Below are 21995 nucleotides of genomic sequence, written 5' to 3'. Positions count from 1 at the left end.
TCCAAGGCTCTGGCTGCCATCAGCATGGCTTGAAGTTGCTGGTCAACAGGAAGGTGAGCAGAGCGAGTGAGCGAGCAATCCACCTCCAGAGTCATTTATCTCCATGACATGTCCAAGTGAGGTCATCAAGCTGCAACCTGATTGACAGGCTAAACGCTCCCCCTTTCATATCTTCAAGTGGACATGAAATTACGTAACGACCACACTACCCATGCTAAGAAGTGCTTTCTGATTATATCATTGCTTTATAGCAATGCACAGTAATCCATCAAGGGTATGTACCCAAGTGTCTCTCTCCATTCTCCTACCGATGGGCATTTGGGTGGTTCCCATGGTCTTGTTATTGTGAACTGAACATGCACTGAACATGGTGTGCATATGTCTGTTTGTGCTATGATTTTTACTTCTTTCGAGTATACGCCCAGCAGAGGGATTGCTGGATCATAGGACATTTCTCTTCTCGGTTGTTTGAGGTAGCTCCAGATTGCTTTCCACAGTGGTTGTACATATTTACAGTTCCATGTCAGGGACTCTACTCGAATTCATGGCAACTCCAAGTGTGTCAAAGTAGAACTGTGCTCCACAGGGCTTTCAATTATTTAAATTTGGGAAACAGATCACTAGACCTTTTTTCCAAGGCACCTATACGTGGATTTGAACCTCCAACTTGGCTAGTGGCCAAGTGTTTTAAATGTACGCACCACTCAGGGAGGTCAAATTGTTAGGAACTGAGAATTTAAATGTAAATAAGATGCATTGGCATCGAGAATAAAAAAATCAATACCAGAGGAATTCTGTTGTGATTCAGCCTGTTTGCCCACTTTTCAAGTAATTGGATTCTGTTTCTGAACTAAGAAGAAGAGTCTCTACATCTTCTCTTTAGGCTTAGAAGCCCATGGAAAAACATTTTTTTTTCACACAGCTGAAGGAATTACAAATGATTTACACTTGAATATTCACACACACTCTCTTCTGTTTTTATTACATTTTAAATAAGACTTTAAAAATGCTAACTTATCAGAAATACACTAGAGAAAAAAGAAACAGCATGGATATAACCCCCTACTAATGAGGCACTAATGCATAATTATTATAATACACGCGCTTCTCTCCACAGACGAATATTTATAAACACTGAAACAGTCTAGTTTGCAATGAAGCCTTATGTACAGATTGTTTTTCTCCTGTGGTTTGTCCTTTTTTTCTTATTGTGGTAATCTTTAATGAATTTCGCAGACTCTGCTCATTCTCTGAAAATACTGAATGAAACTATGCTCATAATATGTGCTGACTTCAATGAGCATATAGAGATGAGCTATTAAGTAACATTAGGTACATCATCATCAGTATAAGTAGTCACTTATCTTAATTTTAAATACAGTTAATCTAAAACACAATATGTTAAAACTGGTTGAATGAGGACTTCAACAGGTGGAGTTTGGAGAGGGACTCAGAGGGAAGCATGCAATTATTGACAGTATTGTTGCATTATTAAGGGTCTGCGTTATATTGTCTGTATTTGCTATATTACTGCATTTGCTATAAATGTCAACACACTCAGCAGCTAACCCAAAAGTTGGGGGTTCAAGTCCAAGAAGGAGTCCATTGAGAGGCAGAACTAACTTCTGCTTCCCCAAAATCAGTTGCTAAAAACCCCACAGAGCACAATTCTACTCCAGCACACATATAGTCACCGTGAGCTGGAATTGGGTTGATAGCAACATTTTTGCGGTTGCTGTTATTCTTACCAATAAGAATCTGAATTGCTCAGTTGTTCAAGGACTGATAAACTTTGATGGAGCCCATTAAATAACACACGTCTACGCAGCCTGAGAGCTAAACAAGAGATGGAGAACAAAATACCAGCACTCCCCATGTTCAGTGCAGCGCTGTTCACAATAGCAAGAAGAAAGAAGCAACCTAAATGTCCACCCATAGAAGACTGGATAAAGAAACTCTAGTGTATCTGCACACAACAGAATGCTACACATCCCTAAAAGACATTGTCATGTGTCATTTGGAAGATTTGACGAGGGAAGGATTCCCTGCTAAATGCCAAGGCTGTTGGTCTTTGAACCCATGGCAGCTCGCCTTTTCAATCCCAGCAACAGGGAAAGAGAGAGTTTCAAACCACTAGACCTTCCTTTCAAAGACTTACCTGATTAGTTCAGACCCACTCAAGGTGATCTTGTGATTCGCTTAAAATCAGTGGGCGCAGGGTTTTATTTCCATTCACATTGTTCTATTCTCTTAGTTAGTAAGCAGTTCTCGGTTCTGGCCTACATGCCAGGAGAGGGGCTTATACGGGGTCCTGTTACTTCATGGAGGTCACAGCGGAGTGTGTCTACCATAGCTCACTCACCTATAAAGAATCATATCAAAATGAAAAAATGCCAGGGGAAAAACTGTCCAGTAAAGCCAGTTTCCTAGAGAGGTATGCAAATAGCCCTTAGGCACATGAAGTGTTGTTCAAGCTCATTCATCATAAGAAACATGCTTTTTTTTAAAGAAACATCATGTTCGTAAAAATCCCAAAATTAGATAAGAATTGTGCTAGTTTATTTTCTTGGGGAGGCAAGCACTCTCGAACATTGCTGGGAAAAGTGTAAATTTTATCTAGCCCTTATGGAGAACCATTAGTAACATCTACAAATCTATCCCCAACCAGCTATCTCCCCTGTCTTAGTTAACACAGCATCATGCCTCCCCCAAATGACTCTGATGTCCTTCCCAACTCTCTGCATCTAATATCTCTCAAATCCATATATTTTAAACAGTTGTCAAGGTGATGCTGTCAATAGCTCCAACCTGAACAGAACACCCACCTCATTATGGACTGTGATCTGTATTAATCTGGTAAGCATGGTTCTGCCTTTGTGAATGAATGTTATTGGAAGTTATGCCCTATTACCAACTCCTACTGCTAGTGTAAACACTGTCCAGTCACTTAAGAGTATAATCTCCACAGGTCAACGATTCATCTAATGTGGTTTGTAGCTGGCCTATACTTGTATAATTTCCTTTTCTCAACAATGTTTTAAATATATACCATTGGCTAAACTCAATAAAATTACCCCATCACCCAGGGGGGTAATTGATGATGTTCTCTATCATAAAATGATAACAAAGCCTCTAAAGTGAACAAGAGACATATATAAACTATAGATATATGAATTGGTTTGGGGCTCACACTTAACTCTAGCCCCATTCTAAGAAATATTAGTTCTTATGACATGCCCCTGCTCGCTGCTCACCCTCATGAAGAGATCACTGAAGACATGGGTGCTATAGCAAAATGTGGTGATGAAAGCAGATAGTACCCAGCTATCAGAAAGAATTGTGTCTGGGGTCTTAAAAGCTTGTCTTAAAACAAGCAGCCCTCTAAGTGAGGCATCAGTAAATTCTACATGGATGAAGCACATCAGCCTGTGTGGTCCAAGGATTATAAATAAGAAAATCCAAATCTGAAGGATGGAATGGTGTCAGAGCTTAGACTGAGAACACTGAGCTTTCAGAATGCTGTGGATGACAGTCGGATCCCAAAATCCATTTGCAGTGTCCCCACGTGGATTGAGCCTCCAGTGGATTCCCTCTGACCATAGTCGAGTGATGTGAGGAGCCATGTTATCAGACAGAGAGTGTTGTGAACTCGAGTATTGTAGATGTAGTTCTGTTGAAATGTAATACCTTACCATTTGATGTCCCTTTTGACCAATTTTTAAGTTATTTCATATTTTTAAGTGAAAGAGAGATATATGGGGAGTAAGCCTTCAGTGAATCCCCTCTCCCCATAGACCAGGGATGCAAATAGCTTTGCTATCATGAAGAATGCAATAGAAAGTGGATTGTTGCAGATGCAGTTAGGTTAAAATCAAATACCTTATCATTTGATCTCCCTTCGGACTCATTTTCAATTTGTTCTTGTTCTTAATATGCCCTGATTTCTTTTCTATCCAGATTTTTCTCTGGCTTATTCTGTTATTGTTATTGGGGGGTTTGTTTGCTTGTTTTTGTATGTATGTGAAACCCAGTGTGCGTACGTCTACAGAGACAGTAACTGGACTAATGACTTATTGGAGGGTGTGGCAGAGGAGTTTAGAGGAAACGGGGAGCTAATCACAATGAGTACTAGAAGGGACAAAATGTTCTACAACTGTTCATGGTGATGATAGTTCAACTTTTTTTAATATGCTTGGACTATTAAATTGGACAATGCATGAATTATATGTCAATAAAGCTATTTTTTTAAAAGAGATTGGCCTTAGAGCTATGTAGGTTTTGAAGGTCCTGTAAGAGAAAAAAAATGAAAAATTTTAAAAGAAAGAAAAGGAGGGCAAGAATGGTTGCACCACTTGAAGAATAGAATCAATGTCCCAGATTCGTACAGGTAGAAAGTGTTGGACTAGTGTGTGTGCTGCTATGTAGATCGAGAATAAACATTTAAATACATTATTATGTTTTTATTTAAACCACTATGGTAGTTCCTAACCTTCTCCAAAATAAAGCCTAAATTACTTGGTATGTTCCGTAACATGACCTGACCCCTGCCTGCTTCATCTACTACCATTTTCCGCTCTTTCTTTCCCCTCCTGGTCCACAGACAAGCCTGGCACTCCAAATGCCTGCAGGCTCCCAATCTCCTCACATTCTTCTCTCTTCCTGAAGTGCTTTTGCCCCTTTCACCCCTCATTCTCATTGTTCCTTAATATTGGTTTACTTGGTGAATCGAGCCTGACGGTGAATTTCTTTGCTCTTACCTTGCTTGCTCTGCAAGCCTTCAGCGCTAGCACAGTGCCAGGAACATAATGGACTCTCAGCAAACGTTGCTGCATAAATAAGGCAAGTCAGGGAAACCCACTGTCATTCTAAGGCAGAGAATGACAGCTCCTTCCACATAAAATAGGAGCCTCCTTGAAAGAAATGACTGCTGTCAATACATCTTTTGATGTCTTTGACTTGTTCTCCCACCTCATCAAAGGGCGCCTTTGGTGAATAATGGTCTTACTTTGTGCCTTAAAATTTGAAGTATCCACACTCCATAGAGAGGCCCATTGACAGGCATGACCAACAAGCTGCAACAAAATTGGTACAGATAGATCAAGTGAGAAAGTAAGGGTTTTCGAACAATTATGGCTAGTATAAATAACGTGAAAATTATTAAAGAATAGTTTTCAGTTTACATGTAGTTAGGCCCTTAAAATAGGAACAGAGTCTATAAAAGAAACACTCCAACCCATTTAACCTAGAGAAGGTTATATATCATGGTAAATAATGTTTGCTAGAACAATGGAATCAATAAAAGAAAATTCAAACTATATAAAGCCCTTGGGTGAAATATAAAACATTCAAACTTCAACTCATTTTTATTTTGCCTAAATGTCCTGTACTTACAGAAAGATTCTCCATCACCTTGACGTTTTTCTTTTGTGTACAGATTTTATTTATCTGAATTATTAATGCTGCCTTTGTTTGTGCCCATATCTTAATTTTTCTCTGTTCATCCACCTGTCATGAGTGTTTTGAGTGACATTTCATAAGATGATGAACAAAATATTTCTTTGGGAATCCAGGTAATGTCAGCAATGTTTTTGTAGTGTTATTTCCTTGCCTTACCTTTTTAAAAAAAAAAATCATGGTTTTTTTTTTAAGAACTGTCAGTCATTGAAATTATACTTTAAACTGTATTGAATGGATAAAAATAGACTTTAAAATGTTGATTGTATAAGAAAATATGATGCATAGGGATTTCAGTGAGCAAGTACCTCACAATATGAAATATGTGCCTTCAGGAAAAATCTCTCAGGCCAATAATAGTGAATAGTAATTAGTAATGCTCATGAGGACACTAATTTAGTCATGCAAGCCAACATTTGTATTTCTTTACTATTTTTATACTATGCACCCTAGATTGTTCCATTATTTAAAGCTATTTGATTAAGTCATAAGTTTAGTTGAGGTAAACATTGTGGATAAAAATATTTCAAATTTGTGATTAAAAGACAAATGTCTCCACTTTAATTTTAAAAGAGAGTCAGGGATCAACAGTTTTTCCGTTGGTATTTTCAACATACTTTTTATTCTGCCAAAAAGACACACAAATCTGTCTTGGAAGAAGTACAGTCAGAGTGCTCCTTAGAAGCAAGGATGGCAAGACTTCATCGTACATATTTGGACACATTATCAGAAGAGACCACTTCCTGAAGGATAGCATACTTGGTAAAGTAGAGGGGCAGCTAAGAAGAGGAGGGCACTCCGTGAGATGGATCAGCACCGTGACTGCAGTAATGGACTCACCCATAGGACTAATTGGTCAGGATGGCACGGGACCGGCAGGGTTTCAGTCTATTGTGCTAAGGTTGCTATGGGTTGGAACCACCTCGATGGCACCTAACAACAACTCTTTATTCTGAGTGAATTAAGTCCATTGGAAATTAAATCCACATACACCCTCTCCTCACTTGCCAACACGGTTAGGTTCCAAATATCAAGTCATTGTATGAGACTGGATGTATGTGAAAATGGAGGACGACTACAAAATGGAATGTGAGTACATTATTACATGATTGCACCCCTGTCAAGTTGACACATAACCTTAACCATCACAGCAATGTTTCTCTCCCCATGCATTTCAGTGGTCATTACTGCCAGGTGTACATCATTAATGTTCAGATGGTAGATTGTGTTTACTATTGTTGAAATGTAAAATGTCAGGTAACGAGATAGTAAGTGAAGAGAAGGTTGATGGCGCAGTCTCGGTTTTATAAAAAGTCAAGAACAGGGTTAAACCCAGAGAGCAATGTTCGTTGATGCTCCTCAGAAGGAGAGGAGGGGATTACTTTGGTGATGGGAAAGGTATTATCCAATAAAGAAATCTATACAATGTGATGAAAGCAAATGATGACCCTAAGAAATATACAATGAAAGGACAATTTTGGTAAATGTTATAACACATACAATTTTGTAGCAACAGTGATAGCAACTTAAAAATATATATGCAGGTACATGGGTAGTGATATATTCATAGACCTGTATGGAAGGCACGTGTTAGTATATGGGCATGCATGTATAGGTATATATGTGTACACATGTCTGTGTTGCTGCATATATATATTCATACATTTATATAATAAAGCATAAAGAGGGCATAGTTGTGGATACTTCCTAGATATAACTGAACACTTCATAGGCTTGGCATACTGGATTTGAAGGCTTAGGACCGTAGTCTCTGAGGAAAACTCAGAAAACTGACATACCATAGTTCATATAGATACTGTTTTACATCCTAGACTGGTGAGCAACCTCTGGGTACATAAAAAGTTGGTGAGTGGCCATTTAAAATACGGCTACTAGTCTGTACTCATCTGGAGCAACAGCAACAAAAAAGAAACAAAAAGCACAAAGAAGTCAGTCTACAGGACAAATGGCTCACACAAGCCATGACCTCATCTCTGCTAAGACCAGAACTAGATGGCGCCCAGCCACCACTTACACACATTCTGACCAGGGGCACAATGTATCATCCCAAACAGGATGGGAGAGAAACGTACAGCAAACCTCAAATTCATTTTTTTTAAAGTCCAGACTTACTGGACTGGTAGAGACTACAGAACACCACACACACACACACACACACACAAGTCTGGTAGAGACTAAGGAACACCACACACACACACACAAGTCTATAACCCTGAGAAATCCTTTAAGTTTGGAACTGAACTCCATTCCTACCGGCACATTTCAGCCAAATCATGTACTGGGCCACAAAATAAACAATCTCACTGATGACTACTTAACAACTTTTAATTAATCTACTATATGAGCCCCAAGAGTCGATGTTAACCCTAAAGCAAAGAAAGGTACGAGGATAGGGAAGCTAGATTAATGGAAACAAAACAACCAGAATGAAGTAGTGAGAAGGCTGACATCTTGTGAGAAACGTACCCAACGACCCTGAAGAACAGGTACAGCAAATGATAAAGGTGGGCCTCATCTACTGTGCAAGCTTTCACCCAAAAATAATACATTCAAAACAAATAGACTCCTCCTTTTCTGTTTTCCTTTGTAATAAACCAAACTTTCCTTACTGGAAAGAAAGAGAAAGTAAGTCAGTCTTTTTGCAAAACGTTTCTGGAAACTCCTTCAAGAAGACTGCTACTTCACCACCTCCTCCTGCAATCACAAGGATTCCGTTGAGGTAGAAGACCGTATGTGCACACATGCTATGATTTCAAACCGACAAGCACCTTGGAAAGAGAAAAAAATCATTTTCTGTCTTTGATTTATTTTAGACTGATAAAACGAAAGGGACAGTAATACATAGTTTAAGCCCGCTGAATTAACAACGGGGCTGGAGAAAAAAGAGGTCAAAGCCTCTGAACTAACAAAAGTCCATTGCTGGGAACTTTCGCCTTGTCAAGGGGATGACGCTAGAGGGAGGCCCGGCTGGCCTGGCCACCTCACCTCTCCTAGCAGATCGGATTTCCAGCCGGTGTCAGCGCAGTGAGAAAGCACCGCACTGGACTCCGGGGGACCTCTCTTCTCACTGCACAGAGAGAGAGCTCCTTCCGGTGCCATGCCGTGTGAAAGCATTCACCCGCCCACTGACATTAGAGCGTGTCTCTGTGCCAGGCCAGCTCCTGAAGTCTACGGACTGCTGCATTAAGTTGATGAAAGCAGGCCAGGCGACTACCTAGGCTTTCACACTGCCCCGAGATCAAAGACCAACATTTTTAAAAGACATCTTCTGAGGATATTCTGGTTCGGATTGGGAAGGCAATTTGGATGAGGTGCTGGGGTGTGTGTGTGTGTGTGTGTGTGTGTGTGTGTGTGTGTGTGTTTACCAGTTTTATTTTTTTCTTTCTTCCTTTCAAAGAGGTCGACAAAAATACGAAGGCTCTTGTATCAGCAAAAGAGAGGAGGCTTTTATTACAAATGGTCTCTAATTATGCCTTTGTTCCTAAAGACAGCTGTTAGAGATGCTGAAGCTTAAGAAACCATCGTGAAGTTCATATGAAGCATTCATCCTGAGCCCTGGGGGAAGAGCCTTGGGTAAGTACAGCAATTCCCCTGAAATTAACTGAATGTCAATGACTCTTTGGTCAGCAAATTCTAAATCTAAAAGGAAAAAAGAGAGCGATCTGAAAATCAAATGGACAGATCATAAATTGGTGCATGAACACACCATAAACATATGAAAGAATCAAGAAAAAACAGAGACCAATGCCATGGGTGTTCATTCTAGCTCATGGTGATCCCATGTGCATTGGAGTAGAGCTGGACCCCACAGGGCTTCAATGGCTGGTTGGGGGGAGTCTATCATCCAGGCTTTCCTGAGAGGTGCCTCTGGGTGAAATCAAACTTCCAGTTGGACACCTAACTGTCTGTGCCATCCAGGGACTTGAGAGTAGCATAATACTTAAGAGCATACTTTCAGAAATTAAGCCCCCTGGTTATTCAACTACCTGCCTGAATCCTATGAGCTCGGAAAGGGTTCAACCTCAAAATCTCAGTTTTCTTCTGTGTAAAATGAGATAAAAATTACATCCACCCAGTTTGGTTATAAAAAAGGCTTCATGAGAAAAGAGATGTACATGTTCATCCCAATCACCAGCATACAACACCCACAGAAGCAATATTGTTAGTCTATATGAGATATTTTCTACAACTCATCAAAAGTACGTTCAGAAACAGCATCGTTGGGATCCTTGGCTTAAGTCCAGAAGATCTGGATGTTAGTTTGGGCTCTGCCCTTTCCTTGCTGTGTGCCTTTGAGGAAGTTTGAGGATCTCAATATCTTCGTCTATAAAATTATAGGGTTATAAAACATAGGCCGTTTTTATACTTTTTAAAAGTACAACTTTATTTGAAAGTGAAATCACAAGTTGTTATATCAAAAGGCCACCACACAACTGCATCTGCTCGGTGGAGGCTACCAATCATTGCATGTCGCCACATTGTATGATCGGTTCTCAAACATCCTCCTGCTTGACCTGTCCACGTTCGGCACAGGCGATCATGTATTCCTTTTGAAATGCTCTCTTCTCTTGGCTTACTGATCAGCTACCAGCCTTGTTTTCCTTCTAACCCATTGGATTCAACTTCTTAGTCTTCTTTGACGGCCCTACTCTACCCGAGGTCCCACCTTAGATATTGAATGACAATGGGGCTCCATTCTCAAATCTCTTATTTTCCCTATATTCACTCCCTAAATGAGTTCATCCAGTACCATGAACTTAATATATGTGTATGCTAATATATTAATGCAAAAGTATATGCTAATATATGTTTATGCAAAATTATATGCTAATCCTGACGTCCCTGAGTCCCAGATCTGTGTATCCAAATGCCTTTTCCGAAGCACCACTAGATATATTTAACACTTGAATAACTACTGTTCCCCACAATCTTGTTCCACTTGTTGTTGTTTTTAATGTATTTTTCTTTCCTAGACCCCCTATCTCCACAAATATTCCCACTTCAGTAAAAGGACTGTTACTAATTTAGTCCCTGAGACAAAAACCTTGGAAACAAAGGGGTATGTGTATGTAATTTTTCATAGCTCACTCCAAACCCAACAAAAGTGCTATTGGCATCTGCCTTGTATGCAAGAGGGGACTTTAAAAAGCTCATAGAAAATGGAATTTTTCCACTCACCTTTCAAAGCCCGCCTCTCTAGATATCCAGAATGTGACTACGCTACTTAACATCCACCTTTCTAATGCAAGTCATTGCGATCTCTTGTCTGGTTACTGCATTGATTTCCCCCCAGTTGGATTAAAACCGTTATAATTATGAAATGTCTCTATTATCTCTAATAATAGAGTTTACTTTGATCAGCTCGGGTCTTAAAAGTTTGTTCGCCACCATCTAAAAGGCAACTACTGGCCATTCCCTGCCTGGAGGAGAGAAGAGGGGAAGGTTAGGAAATGAGGAGGAACGGAAACAAAGCCCAGGGGTGACGGAGTAAGTGACGTGACATTGTGGGGACTGGAGTCAATGAGTTCACCATGCCCCAAGATTGCTAAAACTTTAGAACATTTTTATTTCATTCACTCTTTTCCTCCATTAGCATTATTTTCGTCAAGCTCTCAGTTCTGCGCCAATTCAAACTTCCAAGACTTATTGAGTATCATTCATTATGTTCAATATTCCCTTATATTTGGCTCATATTTTCCCTTTCTGGTGATCTTCATTCCCTCTTGAATTTATATGCTTCTCTCAGAAGAAGTTCCTTCACTATTTCTTTCACCGCAGATCTGACAGCAATAAATAACTTCCATTTTTGTCTGAAAATGTCTTTATTTGATCTTAATTTATAAAGGATATTTTCACTGAGTATAAAATTCTAGCTTGACAGTTATTTTCATTAAGTATATTAAAAATTCCATTCCATTGTCTTCTGACTACCATGTTCTCAACTGAGAAGCTAGATGTCAATACCTTTGATATTCCTTTGAAAATAACACATACTTTAATCTGTCTGCATTCGAAGATTTTTCTCTTTTTGTATGTTTTCTGGCAGTTTTACATATGTGGTGCTACATACCTTCCTTACACTTATCCTAGTTAAAGCTGTACATTGATGTCTTTCACAAATTATTATCTATTAACTCTTTGAATATTGCTTCTATATTCGCTTCTCTTTTTCACTAGCATTTCAATTACATGTCCTTCTTGGCATGTCCCACATTTTTCTTGTTTTTTCCCTTTATTTCTCTCTGTATATTTCCTCTTATGTATTTTCTATTAGATTATGTCTAATTCCAAGAAAAACCCTAGTGGCTTCAGATGACTCTCCTCCACAATAAAGGCTTTCCTCTTTCCACTGCTAGGTAGAATACTATTTGGGAGGTCAATTATTGCAGTAAAATGCTGGTAAGAGCCAATCCACCTCTACCTGTTCCCGGAGCATGGCTCCCCAATATTTTAAATTAAAAACTCGATAGGACTTTGATATCCCAGACTTGAAAAACTAAATAATTTTCAGCTCTTCTCTTCTTCTTAGCTCTGTATCTTCAATTCTTCCCTTCTCTTACATCTTAGTTCCTTACCTTCCTGCCCCACGCCCCTGTAACTGCGGCAAATGTCTTAAAGGAGACGCGCTTTGTGTCTGAGGCTTCTCCAGTCTCTAGTTCTGTTACTCCAGGCCCCGTTTTCTTTTGTCCCTGTTTCCCAAGACTGGCTTTCTGTCCGATTGTCAACCTCTAGCTGTACCCAAAGGAAAAGCAATTTTAGCCTGAGACATCATTTCTTCCAGGATTCCATCATTTCCCTGCTCAATTTTGGGGCCTCCTCCCACAGAAGTCCTTGGCTTCTGAGAGTATGGAATATTTCACGATATCTTTTATGAACTTTCTACCTACCCTTTATTCTCTTCTGGAGCCACAGAATTTGGCAAAAACTAGCCGTGCATTCGAGAGCCCTCCAGTATTTGTTGTTGTTGTTGTTGTTGTTGTTTTCACTTCAGTTCCATACGACCCCTAAAAAAAAAGAGTAACTGTAATTTTCCTCAAAATCACCCTGTCTGAACTAAATTCCAGTCCTCAACCCATGCTCAGAATCATCAGATGGCCTCGGGGAAGCCAAGGGCACTGATATCAACCTCCCCTCTGAAATCATTGTCCGTCCTGTTCTTCTACGCCCAGAGTCTGCTGGTGCCGGTAAAATGATGAGTTTCGTAATTTAGTCAGCTCTTTCTCATTGCGTTCAGCAAGAGGATTGTGTTGGCACCATCTACTACACCCCGTTCAGAAGCGGAAGTCCACCTAAGCCTCCTTCTGTCAGGCTGCTTCCACTTGGGCTGTGCTCTAGGTTATTCGCTGTGCAGGTGCTGGGATGGCCCTTCTACATCATAAAGCAGATCACATCCATTGCTCTCATAATAAAGTCCAAGTTCATGGTCGCATGTTCAAAGCCCTACATGTTCTGACCCTGGTGACCTTGTCTTTTACTTCCCTCCCCCAGGCTCACTGCTCCAGCAACAGAACTTGCTATTTCTCACGCAAGGGAACCAGAAATCTGTAGCTGCTAGATGCGTATGTGTGCATGAAATGAACGTCTAGGGCTGAAGCTGCCTTGGCTGCAATGCAGCGGAGGTTTGGAAGTCCTGCTCAATAACTTCCGTTTGGCTGCCGGTGATAATTGAGATCATTGTTCACCGCAAATTTCTTAAATAAAATTGGCCTGTAGTAGAAACTGTGAGGCATGTTCAAATAATCTTGGGGTTCCAAGGATCACAGGTTGAAGAAATCAATTGAATCACTAAGATTCTCTCCAGTTCTAATAGTCTGGCCGAAACTTTCATGTTAGGGGGAAAGCTGAAATCAAATATTCCAACACTCCTATTCCACTAATGCATAATTTATTTCAAGAAAAAAAAATATGTCCATAACTGCCTTAATAGTTTTAAAAGCTAAATATGAAAAGCAAAAGTATAGTTACAATGCACTTACTTTATATATACAACTGATTTTTCTAGGGAAATATTTTCACTGTGGTGCCAGACTTTGGACCCAAACAAAATTAGTTCTCTGCTTCCCTCTGCACCCACAAAAAAGATTCTCTCCACTAGAATGCACTGGTACTAACTGTGATTGTAGCAAATATACTGGTTACATTTCTATTGTTTGTAGCCTGTGTCCACTAAGACGTTAGGCACAGCGTTATACAACTTTCACTTGTAGATGAGAAGAGAAAAAGGAAATGAAGTGTTCCCACTGGCCTAGGCGCTGCCAAATGCTTGTTTTCCCTGACCGTGCAAAAGGACTGCTTGTCTGTGGAGCTTCGCAGAAGCGCTGGCTACGCAAGGTCCAGACAGGGGCCGTCTCTCGAAAGGACCGCATTTCCTCACAAGAGGTCATCAGTAATCCCTCACGCAGACCTGGTATTTTCTCCCTGCCTCTAAACTAAGGTTTCAATCTGTTCTCTCTTTCTGGGCAGTTTCTCGTCCTTCCACAGAGCAAATGTCCCTGAAGTATTTCCTTAGAAAGCACAAGGGCGTTTAGGTATAGCTTTGGTAGCTATCCATTTTCACTGCAAATAGAACTGCATTTGCACAGTTCTATTGACCCACGTGTGTTTTCTTTTGCTTTGCACAAATAAAACGACATAAATATGACATATCATTAAAAAAGACAACAGTGAATCTAGCTAACACGTAAAACGAGCAATACTTTCCTTAGACTACAGCAAGATTATTTGAGGACAGCCTAAGTCCATGCCCTGCAGGAAAATCCCTTCTGGGGGTGAGATCGTACAAGCCTGCGCGCATGGTTTCTTCTCAGCTCAACTCGTGTTGTTGTCATCAATCACATAGGAGAATGTTGACATCGGTCAGGGCTCACGGCTACCACGCCCTCTGGATCCAAAAGAACAGATCAAGGCGATGTGATGTTTACACAAGGCTCATTTATTTTATAATTAATTTTGATCCTTAGAAATAACAACTCGCAAGTACATGTGTTAGATATAGGTAATTATCAAACGACAAAGCACTTCATAATTTTTCATGACAGACACCACAGAAGCAAAAATAATTTCTCTTTAAGTCAGCCTTTAGAATCAGATACTTAAGATTCTTCTTCCTTATGAAATGAGATTTAGAACCATTTTCTCTCTGGATTTTTGAAGCACATGATAACCAAAATAGCAAATGTGTTACTTCTCATCCTTGAAGACTAGCCTATAATTCAAAAATCAAAAAAGATGATCTACACACTAAAAATAAAAAGTGCATTCAATCCCATCTGACTTAATAAGGGCTGCGGGGAGGAGACGAGCCAGTCAGAGTGCCGTGTAGCAATGATGAAATATACAATTTTCCTCTAGTTCTTGAATGCTTCCTCCCCCCACTATCATGATCCCAATTCTACCTTACAAATCCGGCTGGATCAGAGGATGTACACTGGTACAGATAGGAACTGGAAACACAGGGGATCCAGGACAGATGAACCCCTCAGGACCAGTGGCGAGGAGTGGCAAAACCGGGAGGGTGGAGGGAAGATAAGGGAGAGACGGGGGAACAAATTACAAGGATCTACATATAACCTCCTCCCTGGGGGACAGAGAGCAGAAAAGTAGGTGAAGGGAGACATCAGATGGTGTAAGATATGACAAAATAATAATAATTTATAAATTATCAAGGGCTCATGGGGGAGGGGGAGGTTCATGGGAGGGAGGGGAAAATATGAGGAGCTGATGCCAAGGGCTCAAGTAGAAAGCAAATGTTTTGAGAATGATGATGGCAACAAATGTACAAATGTGCTTGACACAATGGATGGACAGATTGTGATAAGAGTTGTACGAGCTCTCAATAAAATGTTTGAAAAAAAAAAAGAATTTAACTGCACCCTTCAGGATTTTCCATTGCTGAATTCTCATAAGTAGATTCCCATGCACCTTTGGGTGGGCCAAATTTCTTACCTTCCTATTAGCTTCTGAGCACATTAACCATTGGCCCCAGGCAGGACCTCTGGCCTCTACATACTCCCAAGGCCCCGCTTTCAAGTGTATTTAGACCCACAGGCCCTCTAGAACGGAGTAGAACTGCCCCCACCATAAGGGTGGGTTTTTTAATGAAGCAAAACCAGTGACGCTCATAGATGTATAAGAAAGAGAGAAGGAGAGAAATGTTTTTCTTTATATCCAGAAAACAGCTCACACGGCCGCACAGGGGCAGGAGCAGTGCAGTTCCAGTCCGTGGATCCGACGCTGAGCTGGAAATACTTCCCGACAAACGCAGCCGCCCATGCTGGGGAACCAGGCAGCCAGAAGATGGACCCGGGGTTGGGGAGGAGGCAGGGGTTGGGAAACCCCCCGGTTGGGGGGGGGCGGGTTAAGTGTTTTCCATTTTCACCGGGCATTTTGGGGGGGCGGTTCCTTGGCCCGGTTCCCGGTTTCGGGGCCCGGGCAGCATGGAGAAGAGAGAGCCAGTCTGTGTGTAGATAGGAAATAGGCCACACGCCAGTTGAAGTCATCAGACTGCCCTGCACTTTATAGGGGATGTCTCATTGCCACACTACTGAGGATACTGGCCCAGTCAAGTTGATACAAAATCTGGCTGTCACAGTTTCCAAGACCCTTATCCTGACTGAAGCAGACTGCCACGTCTTTCTCCCAGAGTGGCTGGCAGATTCAAACCCCTAACCTTTTGGTTATTAGCCAAGCACTTTAACCACTGAGCCACCAGTTCTTCTTGGCTTATACATAGATGGGTTTGATTTTTGAACAGTAGTTTTTAAATGTTCACCTTTCTTTATAAATATTTATAACTCAAGAAATCGCATTTTTTTAAAAACTGAGATGTAGACCAGGCGTGACGTATCATGTGACCTCCCTTTTGACCCATTTTAAAGTTGGTTCAGTTGGTTGGTTGGTTTGAAGTGAAAGGAACGTACTCTTGAGTTGAGCCTCTGGGGAGCCCCCTCTGGCCATGGACGGGGGTGGGGGGATGGGGGAGTGGGGGGGTGAATAGCCTTGCTCACATGCAGGGTGCATTGGAATGTAGATTATTGCAGACGGAGTTAGATTAAAATTTAGCACCTTATCATTTGACATCCCTTATGATCCGTTTTCAATTTCATCTGGTTTTTAACATTGTTTTCCTTTCCATTGAGGTTGTTCCATGTTTTGCTTTGTGATTTGTGATTCGTGTTGGGGTATTTGGTTGTCGTTGAATGCTTGCTGTATGTGAGATCCAGGATAGGTAACTCAATAGAGAAGTCACTGGATCACGGGTTCCTTGGAGGTACGTCGGGAGGGAGGCTGGGGAAAATAGGAAACTACTACAGTGAGCACCAAAATGAAGACAATGTTCTAAAACTGACGGTGCTGATGATCATACAGCTCTTCTTGATGCCATTAAACTATCGAGTTGTCTGACATGTGAATTATACGTCAATAATGCTGTTAAAAATATAATTTCTATACACGTGAATCTACACAGGTCTCACAAGATTAATGAGGTAAAACTAAGACCATAACAGGAAGGGGAGGAAATATTGAAATCCAAGATAGATAAACCCTTCAGAAATAATAATGAGAGAAGCTATTCCCTGAGGGCATGGGAAGAGAGTCGGGGGAGGGGGGAGGGGAACCGGTAGCAATGATGACCATAACCCCACTTGAGGGAAAGAACCACAGAAGTGGAGGTGAGCAGGTACATCGGATGGTGTAAGATACGGCAACATAATAATAATAAAGGTTCCTGGGGGCAGGGGGTGAGGTGGATACAGGAGAGCTGATTTCAAAGATTTCAAGAAGAAAGAAAATGTTTAGAAAATGATGGTGGCAGCAATTGTACAATTACACTTGATCTCATTGAATGATGGATTGTTATATTATCTGTTAGAGCTCCCAATGAAATGATCTAAAACAAATAAATACAATAAAAAATGTTAAGGCCATACAAACTGTGCTGCTCACAGGACATGAGACTTTGGAATACATGACGTTGGAGCTGACCTTCAGCTATACTGGCTCCCAGATGTCGGAGTGGGCTGGGTCTACACCCACTCATAGGAAGGGGTCCCTTTTGCCAGCTTGCACAACAGTGTGAGGCGCTAGTGATGACACGCTCCTTAGGCCTTTATTCGCATGGCAGCAAATGCCTGCAGCAGCTAGATAAGCATGCGAGTTTATATTTGCTAGGGCCCTGCACCACTCCCTACTGCTATTCTCCTGATCCACTATATTGTGTTACCTAGTTTTCTCCATAGACATTTGCACTTACCACTATGAGTAAGCATCAAAAGTAAGAATACTCCAGATGCATTCCTCTAAATGCATACATTATGAGTCCACTGCGGTAGGAGCGAGCAGCAGGACGGGCTTGCAGGCCATGCAGTCTTTACAGCCTGGTAAAGAGCCGGAGCAGCACCAAGGAGCCACACATCATCCGCTCCAGGCAAGCGTCCTGTAGGTCACTTGGCCAGAGGGATCAAATGGTCGGGGGAGGTGGAGGAACGCTGCCTGTTGAGTGGTAGCCATGTGGGTTTGGGTGAGATCCCCTGGAGAGGGAGGTGGCACTGTCGGAGGGATGAGGCTCACTAATGGGAGGGGCAGTGCAGGGGAAGGGAGAGGGAGTGAGCAAGTTTGGGGGAGCATAGGTGCATGGCTGTTGGGAGGAGGGAGAGCAGACCGCCTGGTGTGAGGAGGAGAGACTGAGGATGCTCTTGGGATCACTAGGTAGAGGAAGTCATTAGTGGTGTGCAGCGGGAGTGCAGAATTGACCTAGATCATCTGGGGGTATCTTGGAAACCCAGACCAGGAGCCACAGAACACTGGGACACTGAATCCTGGATCTTCGAGGTACTTGTCACGCCCCAGAGGCTGCATCAGTGAGACCCCAAAGGGGAACTCCACTGAGTGAACTAGACTACCCCAGACTCTCTTGTCATCTGAGGACTTAAGACAGGACGTACATGGGAGTCTGAGGTAGAAGACGACAGCGGTAGCAAGAGCTGCGTACTGTTGGTGAACAAGCAAGGTCTTAGTACATCAACGCCCAGTATGCTGTATTGACATAGGTATTATCCCAGCAATCTTGTGACGGCCATTCTGTTATAGTCTTCCTCTGATCCTTTGTATTAGGGTGTATCTCAGAGGTGCATCGCCGTGGGGGCTCACTCACTAGAAGCTGTTATTTGTTTCTGTATTTTTCAGTAGATGAAACACAGGGATGTTGAGCCTACAGGGAAAAAAGATGTAACTAGGGTTTGAGGGAAGGGTAATACAGAGGGCTGAGGGAGACAAAAGGGAGATCATGTCAAGAAGTCCAGGAAGGAAGAGTATGTTTTGGAAAACATGTATGATTATGGAAGAAATTATACAATTATATTTGACATGATTGAACTATAGCATATGTGTTGCCTCCCAAGTTACAGCAAAGTTTTAAAAGAAAATAAGGCATAGGTCCAGGAATGAGTTTGGAGCTCGCATAAGTCCTAACTCCAACTTAAGAACAATTAGTTGTTATCTCATGACCACTGAAGATAAGGTTACTACAGCAAAATGTGATGAAGAAAGCAGATGGTGCCCAGCTCTCAACTGCAATAGTGTCTGGGGTCTTCAAGGCTTATATTCAAGCAAGCAGCCATCCAAGCAAGGAGTCCACTAAGTCCACACGCAAGAAGTGCACCAGCGTGTGTGATCCAAAGAGGACGATGACAAACTATGGATATGGTGAGGAGAAAAGCACCAGAGCTGAAATGATGAACACACCGTAGGTGGAGGGCTCTGGGGACGGTGGGAGCCACACCCATCTGCAGTGTCTAGTAGGCTAGGCCATAGGCAAGAGTCTCAGACAGCCTTACTATCAAGCAGAGACCATTGTCATCTTGAGTATGCTGGATCAACCTTGATACTTGGCCAGTTGACCGCTCTATAGACGTGACCTAATTTGTTCTGGGTGCAAGTATCTCTTACTGGTTCTATGACACAAATTTCTCCCCTGGCTTGTTGAATGTTGTTGGGGATTGTCTGAGTCCAGCTTGACTGGAGTAACAAATTCATAGGCCCTCATGTGTATAAGAAAGAGCTTTATATAAAAGAGCAATTGTATATTGAGAAAAGAGCCCAGCCCAGCCCAGCCCAGTCCAGATCAAGTCTTTAAGTCTGATATTAGCTGTGACCTGATTGACAGGTTAGACTCCACCCCTTTGCTCAAGTTGACAGAGATTTTATAACTGCCACAGAAGTGTTTTCCTTCTTATGCATTATTTGAATTTTGTCTGTATACTATTTTTTATTGTTTTCTGTTGGGTCTCCCAGATGTGAAGCACAGAAGAGTGGATGTGTAATGATAATAACTGGTACAAGGGGATAGAGGGAATTCAGGGGTCAGGGTGGATGATAGGGAGGGAAAGGTTTTTCAGGAGTAAACAATGAAGATGGGATGGGGAAAGGAGCACTAGACTGGATTGTGATTACATAACTTATCTTAAAGGCAATTTAACGGCAGTGGGGGGAGCTCTAAAATTGATGTGGAGGTGATTGTACAATTCGTATTTATATGATTGAATGATTAAACTATTGAATTATATCATATGTGCATTACTTGCCAATAAAACTGTTGAACAATAAAATTAAAATAAATGCCATAGTTTGAATTCATTTTGCAAGAGGCCTGTTGTTCCACTGCAGATACCATACAGGAATTACACTTCTCAACTAGATAGACCTGCAGAGTAACTTCCTAACATGACACAGCTATGAGACTTCTCTGTGTATCCATTTCCTATGTAAAAAAGAGACTAATATTATCAAAAGGGACTGACATTGTTAGTACATTATATGAGATGACACGTAACAACTATAGCATTAAAGAGCCCTTGGGCTGTCACGTTGGGCTGTCAACTGCAAGGTCAGCAGTTCAAAAACACCAGCAGCACCTCAGGAGAAAGAATGGGCCTTCTACTCCTGTGAACATGTACAGTCTCAGAAACCCACAGGGGGTGGCTCTGAGTCAGCATTGACTCAATGGCAGTGAGAGAAGTTAGGGGCTAGCTCTAGGAGGAAGCCCTTCATTGTCTACTTCAGCCTCCCAAAAATCACAGCCATCAAATCAAATCCGTAGAGTTTACAGGACAGAGTAGGACCGCCCACTTTGGGTTCCAAGGTTGTAAATCTTCACAGGAGCAGAAAGTCTCCTCTTTCTCCTGCAGAGCTGCTAGTGGGTTAGTAGATTTGAACTGCCAGCCTTGTGGTTAGCAGTCAAACACCTAACCCCTACCCCATCCAGGCTCCTTGTCATCTCCTATTTGACTGAAATCCTTGGGATTGATGCGTTTGAAGATGCGTGTGTCTCCTTGGGGTATCCTCCCCCTGGTGTGTGCACCTGTGCCTATTCTGCTCTTTTTATAACTCAGACGTGATTAGGTTCATGATCCACCTGGGGGACACAGAAAGATTTCTCCCAAGTTGTCTCCCGCAAATATATGCTAAACCTAACTGCTTGCAACTAATAGTAAACGGTTGTCAAGTTACCTCCCTGAAGGCATCAGTCATCCAGAGCAAGCAGACCCTATTGTCTGTCCCACGGTAGGTGGGGCCCACTCCCTGCTGGGAGGGACAGTGGATGGCTTCCCCTGGAAGCTTACACTAAATCAAGTCTCCAGCTCAAGGGCCATCAAGTTAAGCAGCCATCATGAATCTAGGATCCGCCCATCTTGTCACATGCATACCCTTAACCCCTCCTCTTCCTACAGCATGTACACCCCTAGTTAGCCCCCTCTCATTACTGTAGTACCTATAGTCCAACCCCTTCCTGTGACGTATGTCTTTACCTGTCATCAGGGGGCTTGCACGCCCCCAAAAGAGATATAAGCCTTGGTTAATAATAAATCACTCTCTCCTGCCCTCACTGCCCACAAACCTGGCTGTTGAGATCATGGGCATCCAGGAGGTAAGCATGCTACCATGAAATGTGTCTGACTCTTTCATTTTACTCTCTCTTATTCTCTATGACTTTACTATAATTTATATCTTTTTTAATGGTACAATTGGGCCCACTGAACCCGTGATTAGTTGTGGGGGCTAGGTTTCCCCCCACCCTACCATGTTATGTCCTCATTAATGTAACAAAAGAATCCCCTTATTTCTAAATACAGTATAGACATACGTACAGGTACACCAGCGGATCCATGGGAGAAAGATGAGGCTTTCTACTCCCATAAAGAATCACTGTCTCAGAAAGCCAAAAGGGCAGTTCTACTCTGTCCTATAGGTTCACCAAGAGTCTGAATGGATTTGATGGCAGTAAGTTAATTGATAGGTACAGACAGTCCCTTAATTCAGAGGGGGTTCTATTGTGATGACTGCATCATAAGTCATTTCTGTCATAAACGGAATACCTCGTTTTCCTTTTACCTGTCCTCATTACTATATTTTATTATGAGTATCTTTATGAAACGCATTGTTGACTTTGGGGATTGGAAATATTACATACAAATTTACAGATAGGATGACATCAGAAAATCATGTGCTGCAACATTTTTTTT

Source organism: Echinops telfairi, unplaced genomic scaffold, assembly GCF_000313985.2.
Source record: "Echinops telfairi isolate 266 unplaced genomic scaffold, ASM31398v2 ScPeMD7_443;HRSCAF=831, whole genome shotgun sequence".
Taxonomy (NCBI): Eukaryota; Metazoa; Chordata; class Mammalia; order Afrosoricida; family Tenrecidae; genus Echinops; species Echinops telfairi.
This window is presented reverse-complemented; position numbering follows the sequence as displayed.